The sequence below is a fragment of the Lactuca sativa genome, chromosome 7 (assembly GCF_002870075.4).
Source record: "Lactuca sativa cultivar Salinas chromosome 7, Lsat_Salinas_v11, whole genome shotgun sequence".
NCBI classification, from domain to species: Eukaryota; Viridiplantae; Streptophyta; class Magnoliopsida; order Asterales; family Asteraceae; genus Lactuca; species Lactuca sativa.
Window position 1 is genome coordinate 181,180,218 of NC_056629.2, and position 12,063 is coordinate 181,192,280.

The window sequence follows — 12,063 nt, forward strand, 5'->3', positions numbered from 1 at the left end:
CCAAAAGGACCATGCACCATCGGGTCAAGTACATACCAAAATAGTTATGGACTTAGACACTAATCCAACAGTCTCCCACTTGGATAAGTCTAACAACTATTCTGCGTATGACTTCGGATCCCGATCTGCAATCGTAGCTTTCCAAAGCCGCTGTCAACTCTGATCATATCAAATACGCGTGTCCTTAGATAAGGGATCATATATTCCTCCATTCTAGATATCATATGAGATATGATTTCAAATCATTCTCTTTGTACTATATCTCGATTCCCGATTTATGACGACTGACTAATTGAACAAATCAAATTAGCCCTAGCCCGGCCGAGCATTTACGTTTGTCATCACTAAACCATCGAGGGGCCCAAAGATATCGCTTTTATCCTACATTGAATAAAAGGAATGGATAAACTTTGATACAATGCTTGCTTGTACTCACGCACCGAATCACACACAACAATATGTTTTATAACACCAAGTTACTGGTGCGTTTACATATTATCAATGTGTAACCGATTTGCAAGATACAACTCACACATCTCGGTTTCAAGAATATAAGATGTTATCGTCTCACCAATCACTCGTGATACAATCCATGGGGTGATCCAAGTGAGCGTGGGTTTAATCCAATGCTCAAATCATATTCGTAAGCACTCATGAACGTTGCAGCAAACATTTGCTTATGTCTAATACTTTTCTAGACATTCCACACACCAATTCATGACAGTCTTCATTCATATCTACTTCCAACATATGAACGACTGTGGCCCGTTCGAATAATTCGATTATTCTTAATAAACTCAATTATTCTGGAAGTCAAAACATGCAAATGTGAAACACAAGAATAATACTAATCCCATATGGCCTCAACCCTTTGAGCATAAATAAAACACCTTTTATTTATCACCATATTGATTACTCATTATTTGTAGTTTCGGGTAATCAACTTCTTACTTGAATTACAATACTTGTCCCATGCTCCTAGCATGCACACAATGTTTACCTATGGTTCTTACTTTGTGAAATAGATCACATTGAACACATTTCCAATCATTCTCATTTCACAACTCCAAATCCGTTTTTCATAAGTTAAAGAATATCAAATTCTTGCTACTTATAAAATATGCTAGATTCTAACATTTTATGCAATGATCTCTTTTGTAATGTCACTGCACCAAAGTCACAAAGACTATTGCCAATGATATTACAAAGTCTTCTATCGGAGATTGTTACAAGACAATTCCATAGATGTGATGTCTCTCACTCAAAGTACTTTCTTTGAATATCCTTTTGCATAGAAGTTTCTAATCTAGTCATAGATTTCTTAATATTCAATTCCCAATATGGACACACTTCCATATGTTCCATATGACAACTCATTCTTAATAGAATCTTATGTATTCATAATGATGTCGATATGGTCCATCCAATATGGAAACATTTCCATATTTTCCAATACTATACTTCCAACTACTCACAAGCGACCAATCCTCGTCGAACTTGGATTGTCCTTTGATAGTTGTTTAATTATTTTAGTCAAAACCAATTCTAGTCCCTTTTCCCTCTAAATGCGCTCGACATTTGGAAAATTTAGAATGGTCAAACATTAAAGCATTTGCAATCGATCCTATACCCGAGGCGTATGGGACACGACGCATAATGTTTTATTTGCTATGTTCTCAAAATTCGAATTGTGAAAAGGGATGCCGTAATCATAATCGAAATTTTAAGAACACACTTTGTACCTTTGACTAAATTTTATTAACATTTCTCAACCTAAACCTTTAGATTTGAAATGAAGCATAATATTCTCTCCCTTAATTATAGCAAAACAACTCTTCAACTATTGCGACTTTGCAAAGTATGACTCTTGTTTTCTATAATTAATATTGCTAACCTTGCAATACTTTCCTTATAATCATACAATCATAACTTTTATGCTCCCACTATCTTGATGATTATTATAAAACATAACACTTATGCTCCCACTAGCTTCGACATGTATTCATAAACATCTTAACTTTCAGAAAACAATGCTTATTGAATTTCTTAAGTTCATGTTTCTAATACTTAGTGCTTTGATAATCTTTTATCAAGGATTCTTTATACACCTTTGCCTTCGATAGTTCATATGTGTGTCTAAACAATTAAGACTAATTGCCAAACCTCACAATTCAAATTATGGAAAGGGATGCCGTAACCATAATTGAATTCGAGAATGCAATTTTACAATCACTATCTTCTTAAAATCTTTCTTAGTGAAAGCATTTCCTCACAATCATTTTCATGAAGGAGGAAATCTTATGACACTTAGATTTTAAACGGTGTAAATGTTCCTATCCATGTAAATTTGTCAAAACCAACGTTTACGACAAATTCAAACTCATATGGATCGAACTTTCTTAATCTTGATTTCTTGCCTCATGGTAGCACAGCTACCCACCACGTCTTCCAAGTAGTTAAGCATCTCACCCTTTCTTATCAATGTACCTTTCATTGATTAAGGTGCCTTGCCTTTTATGCATTCAAGATGAGAACTCATAGAACTCATATGCATAATTAACTCAATTGGAACAGCACATAATCAAAATAATGTCAATACGATAGGTTGTCAACCTCAACTCGTGTGCTAGTGATGATTGGTAAGGTTTATTTGATTTGTTCTTGAAACTATTCAAGACCATTAAGACTCCCACTGACTCCTTGACATATACGATTCTTTTGTCAATAACCATTTCTTGACAAACAAATATTCAAGAGTTAGTGTAGCTTTTATCAAAACACTTCATAAATTGGTACTAGTTGGTCTTTGTCTTATCCAAGACATCACAACTTTCCACATTTAATGAAAGTTACAAACCTTCTTAATACCTTTCACTCAATGTCACAATCTTAACTTTAAGACTTGTTATTGGAACGAAGTATGATTGACTTATTGATTTAACCATTTCTTCAATTCTTGATTCCTCTTCTTAGACATACAATTGTACTAAGACTCACTTAGAGGATCAATTGAGATATGGTTCTTAATCATTAAGACATATCATAAAGCATAAAAGCTACTCTCCCTTCTTCTTAGAATGGAGAAACTTTTATCTTTCTGCCTACTTGATTCTTCTTATTCATTCTGCTATTGATCTAAACCCTTTAATCAATTCAGAATTACACTTAATCTTGTAAGTATAATCATATTTACTAAACCTTTAGTAAATCATGACGAATATCATTGTTAATCTTATGGTGGTCTTGATCAACACGCTACTTTGTGTACTTGATCTCCTAGTCCTTCACTTGACACTTTGTCAACGAATTGGTCTAATTTCCAAATATGAATTTCTCATTCATCATGCAACCAAGTTGCATGATTCCAAATTTCTGTCCGATTGAAACTTTGGGCGATGAGAAACTCTCCCTATTTGGTAAATTCTCGACTTTTCCATAAACACCATAAATAAGAATCATATCCATTTGTTGTAGAAATATGCAAACACCAATTTTCATAACGATTTCATTGCAAGGAAATAAATAAATAAATAAGTCAAATGAAAATTTATTTTATTTATAAAAGCAGCGGAAAAATTTGTCCTTACAATGCAAAATCCATTGAAAACTATGTACAAAAGAAAATTTCTAACAACTCTATCATAACTTTTTAAGCTCAAAATCTAATCTTCAAGTCCATGCGACCGAGATCCATCTCTTGTGATTAGATTCATCTTGCTCTCTTATCAAGCTTCCTTTCTTTTCACCGACCCTACAAAACACTCAAATGTAATCTTATTACATCATGTATTAATAATCAATGAATAGGAACTTAATGGAGTTAGATAGTGGATTTTTGCCTAAAGTAGAGTCATACATTCTGACTCTCCCATCTCTTAGATCTCTTAGGTAACTAGGGCAACTTCGTCTCCAATGCCCCTTCTCTTGGCAATAAAAGCAAATTGACTCTTTTGGAATAACACATGGAACTACTTCAGACATTGCCTTTCTCTTATGATCAAACTTTTCGATCATTGTATGTCTTTCGTTGCCATTGTCTATATCCATAGAGGTCTTGAAGGTAGATTCACCAATCAACTTTGCTTTTCTATTGCGCCAAACCATTGCTGACTCGGCAGCAATAAGCATGTAGGTGAGATCTATAAGGGTCATGTCGTAGTTCATCATATAGTACTTTCTCACGAACTCACTATATGAGTTGGGAAGTGACTGAAGAACCCAATCAACAACCATCTCTTCACTAACAACGGATCCCATCATTCTTAGTCTATCAATGCACGACTTCATCCTTAGGACGTGTGCACACACCGACTTTCCTTCTTTATGTTTACTTGCCAAAAGGGCTTGAGTGATATTGAACCTTTCAATTTTACAATCTTGTGGGTTAGGGAGAATAATTGGAGGAGGAGGAGGAAGTGAAGCATGATTTCTTGATCCTCGATCGAATCGTGGAATATCATCTTCATGTGGAATGCTTGTTCCACGGGATTTGGGAATACCATAGTTGTCGAACTTTGACATCTACAAAACGGGAGAAAACGAATTCAAGTTAGTTGATTGATTGAGTCCTTGGTAAATCACCCAAATGAAATTCCAAGGCTAGGACCCAACACAATATTCTACAACTCGGGAGAGGGATGTCGTAACCCTAATTGCAGAATATTTGAAGGTAAGTGAATGACGATTCACTAATTTCCACCATGAAAAACGAAAATTAAATTTAAGTTTTTAAATCTATGAAAAACCCTAGATCCTTTGAGATTCATTGAACATTTCAATGGCATGTTTAAATCTCGATATGCCCCTCTTGTTTGTGACTGGGATGCCGAGGATCACAAAGCGGGTGTGAATAACCATGCAAACTTACATGGTGCCCTCACATGTTACAGTCACCTATTCGATGTGCCGGTAAACCACACACGCTCCACCGAACTATGACAAACATTGAGTCACCCTTTGCTACCTTTGCTTAGACCCATTTAGTGTGCCGGTTAACCACACACGCTCCACTAACGTCTTCGCAAGGGCACAAAGTGTAATTTCACGGAATTGCATCAATTCACTTTTGCCTAAGTAACTAAGATTGAGAATTTTATGAAAACATTTAGTTACTTTTATATTTCATTATACTTATAATGGAAGGTTTTGTCCCATCCTACCCGTTCGGCTAACGACCCTCCACTAGTCAAGAGTGCGGTGGGTAAGAGTGGATACCCATTCAATCGCCATTTTATAGGCAATTTCCATAAACACCCCTTATAGACCAGCTTCGTGAATGAGGCCTACTAACGGTAAGACTGACTTTTAGTTATACATATATATAATGTTAGACTTTTAATGTTATATATAGTATAGGGTGTATTTTATAACTTTTAAAATACTATGTGGTTAACTATAACAATTATACTTTTAATTAAATGGTTAACCTAAACTTTTATGGATTTATTAAATCCTTTTAATTTTACACCTTAGTTAATTAATAAAACCATAAGGGTGTGATTTGAACCTTTTCAAAACTTTTTAGAGTTTTAGAATTTAACATTCCTAATTAAACATTTAATCAACTTTTAAATTCCAAAACTTGAGGGCAAGTTTTGAAACATTTCAACACATTAGGGTTTAGAATTTAAATATGCATCAAAATTAAACTATTTAATCAAAATTTAAATTCCAAAACTTGAGGGCAAGTTTTGAAACCTTTTTCAAAACATTAGGGTTTCAGCTATTTAAATTTCAAAACAACAAAACTTTTGGGGTTCAAATTTAAATTATAAAACCTAAAGGGCCAAATATGAAACTTTTCACAACAACAAGGATCAAATAACAAATAATTCAAATTAACATTTAATCACATAATTATCCATATTTGATGATTTCTTGCAAAATAATTTATCAATTTACTTAAAATAATTAATAAATTATCTTATAAGGAAACAATTATCCTATTAATTGATAAATATCTTCAATTAGATTAAAAATATAGTCAAATATATCATTTAATCGGATTAATATTAATCTAACATGATAAGGTAATTATCCATAAGCAAAAACAACAAGAAATCCCGAAGTACCCTCCTTCTGACGAGTTGACTCGTCGAGTCAGACATGGACTCGTCGAGTCACCTTGGACTCGGCGAGTTCAGCCATGGACTCGGCGAGTCCAGCCTCCAGAATGCAAAAAATCGAATTTTTCAGTTACAACAAGCATCAATACAATAGAAACCAATCAAGGCTTTGATACCACTGATGGGTTTTGGTCATAAGACATCCTATGTGCTCATACAAACCCTAAAGCTCGGATCTAGGTTTCTCTATTGTACATACTATGAATCCAAGACTTTGAAACCTAATTCTAGCATATGGAAATCAGAATTCACATGTAAATAGGTTTAAGAACATACCTTGATTGTTATATAGCAATAACAATCCAATTCCTCCTTGAATTGACCTTGGAAGGCTGAGAGTCACAAGTGTCACTCCTCGAATGGCTTACAAACACCATAAGCAAGTGGAGAAGGTATAAAGAGAGAGGAGAGAGGTTAGAATTCATATTTGGGACTTCTTGGGAAGGGATACACGAATTCATGACCTTGGGGTTGTTTATATAGGTGTAGAGATAGGGTTTCAGTCATTATCCTTATCTAGTTGATTATCCATTAAGCAACCAATAAGATAATCCTTGAATCCTTATCATACTCGAATTCTAAGGCTTTCCAACCTTAAATTCGTCCACCATATATAAAAGATAATCTTTACCTTATTTTGTAACTATCACATAATTACAAATCAGCCCCTCTAGTTTAATTAATTACATTTGATCACAAAACTAATTCTTAATTAATTATCGACCAATATTAATTAAACAAATATGATTTCTCCTTTAATATATTATTCTTATAACATATTAATAAATCATATTATTCTCTCTCTTTATTCATTTCTCCAATCAAGTTGCTTTGGTGAAGGCAACCCAAAAAGACCATGCACCATCGGGTCAAGTACATACCAAAATAGTTATGGACTTAGACACTAATCCAACAGAAATAGCCTCTAAAATGGCAACCTAGGCTCATATCTCTAAGGAAGTAGCATAAAGCAAGGAGATTGGGGCTCTCTGGCCCTCTCAAGGTCCAGATCCACAGTTTAACACTCAAAGGGACATCATAAGCATCATAACCAAGCCAATAAAGGATAGAGAAAACCCTAGATTTAATGGTTCTACACCAAACCTAGATTGGTCTGCCTGAGTACCCCGTCGATATTCTCCTTTGGCTCTCGCAAATCTCAGTTATATGTCCCTCATCGACATAACTCATTCACTACGATAGCTGGATATCAAGAGGGTGTTTGGGTTGCTTTTTGAAATAACTTATTAAATTATTGTTTTTTTTTAAACCAATAAATTAAAAAAATGTTTGGATATGAGATAAGTATTTTTTTTCTGTAAAAAAATAGTTTATTGGAACTAGATGTGGCAATCGTGTTCTGTCGTGTGCGAGTTTGTGTCGTGTCGAAACAATAAACAGGTTGAAAGTGTTTGACCTTAACCTGACCCGTTTAATTAACATGCCATGTTGTGTCAACTTTATTTTAATGTCGAGTTCGTGTCGGGTTGCTTGTTAGGGGTATACTTTGAAACATGTCGTGATGTTGTGTCATGTGAGGTTGAAACACTAAACATGTTGAAAGAGTGGGAGTTGAGCAGTCAAAAAGGAAAAAGTGATAGTTGAGAGGCGAGATAAATAGAGTCATAGCAAGTCCAAATGACAAAATGGAAAAAATAAGAATTAGGGAGGTGGAAAACAAGATCATGAGGATGGGAGAATTGTCAAAGGGACTATATAGTTTGGGAGAAAACGAAAAAAACTAAAAATGAAGTTTTGATATGGACAACTAATTTATTTCCACATTACAAAACGACTCAATCCAAAGATTTTCTTTTACCTATGGTTTTGGTTTTGAATCTTTATAGTTTATTTAAAAAATTCAAAAAAAATTACATATAAATAAATGAGATATTTTCAAACCATATTTTTGACCCTAACCTTACCGGTTTATTTATCGTATTGGTCGTGTTACCCAAAATGGTTTTATTTTCCGTCAAGTTCGTATTGTATTAGCTTTTGGCACTTGTATTTATTTGAACACCTCATTAAAATTACCTATATACCCCATTCTCCCCCAAATACTCCCCTCGGCTGTCTATTATTCCACGTTCGTTCTTTACACTCCCTTCCAATGTTTTGAAAACCGGATCGGAGACCAAACCGGTCGTCTTACTGGTTCGATGGTTCAGGTGGTCCAACCGGTCGGACTGGTCTCAAAAACCGAGAAAACAAGATGATGCCATAATTAAATATAATTATATAAAAAAACACAAAAAATCAAAAAATAAATGTGTTTTAAAATTTTTGGTTTTGACCGGTTTTGCCGGTTCAACCGGACCGGTTTTCACCGGTTCACATGAATACCGATTTTTTGGCATTTAAGAACCGGATCCGGGACCCGTTCCCGGTTGAACCGGTCAAACCGGCAGGTGCGGTCCGGTTTTCAAAACATAAACGTGACCCTCTCCGATCTTCGTCTAGACATCCGATCTCCGGCGCCGGCTACTGCTCTTTCTCCGATCCGGTTAGTCCCACTTTCTTTATCCGGTTATACCTCCAGGATCGATACATGAATTTTGATTTCTGGAATAGATGAAGCACGTGATTTACTTGAATCTAGAACTCAATTTCTTGTCTGATTTCTAGTATATGGTTCCCAGTTTATTGATTGGAATCCGGATTTCTTTTTATGGTTCGGTATAAGCTGATGAATTATCTATTTATTTTTTTGGAATCGATGAAGCAGATGATTTTAAGGCAGTTTGATATAATCTGATTTGCTGTTATAAAGTCTACAGTTGGTAGTTGGTTTTATGTGATTCTTGAAATAGAGCAGTTTACAGGGTTTTCTGAATTACGTCTGGTTGATATAGTTTGGTCTTTAATCTTGTTTGATGTTAACATGAAGTATGACTGATGCCTATTTGTGTGTGAATTGTTAGTAGAATGTCTCAAATAATGTTGTTGATATGAGTTATGCCTGTTTTTTTGTGATTTGTTGTTTACATTGTTTACATTTTGGTACTCTCAGATAAGGGAGGAAGTTATACACTACAGAGAAGATATCTAATTGAGTGTGGTTTAGGAGAAGAAACATACATAGGTACAGGTGAAGAGGGACTAGAGAGAAAGAGAAAAATGGCAGTGGAGGATGATAAGGTAAAGAGAACTTGAGATCTGCTGTCGAGTTTCTATTCACAGGATGCTTCTCAGACTTCTGCTCCCACCAACACCACATCAAGATTTGCCACTCTCGACACTATCAACACCACCTCCTTCGATGCCGATCAGTACATGAACCTTCTTGTACGCCCTCTCATCTCATCTTAAATATTTTATTAAATAAAAACTTCTCCCTCTCTTCTTTTATCTCTTAATGTTGTATCAAAATCTGGGTTATATTACAATTTAATTGAGCCCATTTCATGTCAGAGGTAAACTGTTTCTCTCTATGAGTATCAAATGTATATACATATCACTATGCTATTCAAGACTTACAATGAAGGTTCCACATCACCCTTATTCCAGATTTAGAAATCTGGATTTCTCCATTGAATCGAACATGTTTTTGCCAACACTTTGATGCTGTTAACCTTAGCCACTGGGAGGAGTAAAATTGTTCAATTAGAGAATCACTGAGTGCATTATAGAGAATCTTTGGCATACTTCATTTACATTTGTCAAAGAAGTTAGATAGATAGGCTTATATCTTCTATTCTTTTAGTAATTAGTACAAGGGCTCTTTCCTTACCAGTCAAGGTTGAACCTGTAGGTTTTTTAAAGATAAGCCTCCTATTAATTAAGCCTATCATTAAACTCTTAAGTCTAAATTATTATGTGACTGGTTTACTATTTGACAACTTACATTATAAAATGTTTACAATCTTTTCATTTTCTGGCTTAGATTTTGTTTTTCGGGGATGAGTAAGGGTGAGCTGTGTCCTTCTCCTAACCCTATCTTGAGTTACAAACAAATATTTGACTAATTTAGTCAGGGAACTTTTTCTTTAAACCAAATGATCGAACTTCTTTAAAACAAATGATTCATCAGACTTTGGGATGATAACTATTTTTTGTGTTGAGTCTTTAAACAATACTAGACTAATTTAGTCAGGGGCCTTCTTTTAACCTGATGACCTGTCAGAACTAGTTTTTGTGTCTAACAACTAACAAGATTATTAATCACTCATTGGATTTTTCAGGCCATTCCCCACCAAGTGATAATATGCTTAACATGAAATTTCAGGCCCTTTCTCTAGCAGATCCATGTACATGGTACTTGTATACCATCGGGAATATACCAAAAAAAAAAAAAAGAAATGGTTTGTGTAGTGGAACTGATCAAACAAGTTGGGGAAGGACTATAATAGGGCTTTGTTGCATCATAGATAATACAAATGTTGTCACAAATTTAGTCATGAAAAAAGATGGGATGCTAGGGACTGGCTTTCATTAACAAAAAAAGCAATAACACTTTACAACAGTTATCTATTAATATGATATTCGACATAGTTTGATGAAGATTAGGGTTTCGAAAGTGCATGTGGTTTCTTGTGGTGTTATTAGACTCTCAAATCTCAATCCATCCTATTAATTTTCTGTAAGATATCAAATATATTTTGAGTTTTGATATATATATAGCATCTTAAGTCTATGACTGTAAGCACATGCAAGAAAGGGCTATAAATGTGTTAAAAGATGAATACAAAATGTGCACCACTAATGTGATCTAGTATGTCCTAAGTGGTTAATTCTGTACTTCCAAACATTTACCAGGCCTCCATATAAGAGGTTTACATTATCCAAGTCTGAGGCACTTTGAATAATGAAGAGTGATAAGGACATCAATCCATGGCTACATTGTCAGCTTTGAGCACCTTTTGATGCTTCTTTCCCTTACGTATCAGGTACAAAAGTCAAATCTGGAAGGCCTCCTTCAGAGACATGTGGAAATGGCTGCTGAAATCAAGAATCTTGACACTGACTTGCAAATGTTAGTGTATGAAAATTATAACAAGTTTATCAGTGCTACAGATACAATTAAAAGGTTAGACAGACACTATCTCTCAGTTACCAAATCTGCTTTATTGGTTGTTTGGCCAGTAACATTGATTGGTGTTGGATATGTATGTTAGTGTAGGATTTCCGTGTTGTTCTTGATGAAGAGTTGGGATTGATATTGAAGCTAAGAGACATGATGATTGGTTGGATACATGAAGGGTTTCAGAGGTTCTTCAGACGACTTAATGATGAGTTACTGTTGCAGCTGGGGAAAGGTTCTTGCAGCGTGTATGTTTCTTGTTCTTGTTCTTGTATTTATTTATTTATTTATGACACACATGTTGTGTATTGTTGAGTTGAGTAAAGTGATTGAGGCTTCCTTTACATACAGTATGTAAATATGAGAACCCAAAGGATTTCTCTTCTTTTGAAGAAGAGGCTGACAACACCGAATTGGGGTCCAATTCCAATCAAATCCATGGTGTTGGGGTCTGGATTCTTGTTTTCATATACAAAAATTAAATACCAAGTAAACTGTTTATTCGGATCATATCCATCGGTGCATTCCAAATAATTTGTTAAAAAGATAATGACATCAAACGCCAATTTAATGGTTGATTTAAGAGAAACAAATAACAATTACTCATCTATCATCACTTACTCTAGACAAAAGAAAAGGAGAGCGATCCTATGAGTTTGTAATTTTTAGGGTGGTGATAATCTGATTTGAGCCACCAGTCTAAATACACCACACATACAAATCAATTCTTCCCCTTCTATCTTATATGTATGTGGTATTCAATTATTTAGTAAGGACCGATCAAGGAATTCCTTGTGTTTTGTTTTGTTAATTCATTTTCTCTTATACAATAAAAGCACACGGTGTAATGGTGTATGCATTCTGTAGTAGGTTCTGTGGATTGACTTGCATCACTTAATACAAGATAAGATGCCA

At 34.7% G+C, this 12,063-nt stretch overlaps 1 long non-coding RNA gene across 4 annotated transcripts; it reads left to right on the plus strand.

The window, feature by feature from the left end:
- The first annotated feature begins 8,467 nt into the window (after positions 1-8,467).
- LOC111914348 (uncharacterized) lies at positions 8,468-11,658 on the plus strand. 4 transcript variants are annotated; one of them, XR_002857785.3, is made up of 4 exons: positions 8,468-8,631; positions 9,139-9,413; positions 11,015-11,154; positions 11,243-11,658. It is a non-coding gene; the product is annotated as an uncharacterized LOC111914348 (long non-coding RNA). The 4 variants fall into 4 exon arrangements; XR_002857784.3 differs by having other exon boundaries at positions 8,476-8,631; positions 11,248-11,658; XR_008225127.1 differs by lacking the exon at positions 11,015-11,154 and having other exon boundaries at positions 8,478-8,631; positions 11,248-11,658.
- The last annotated feature ends 405 nt before the right edge of the window (positions 11,659-12,063 follow it).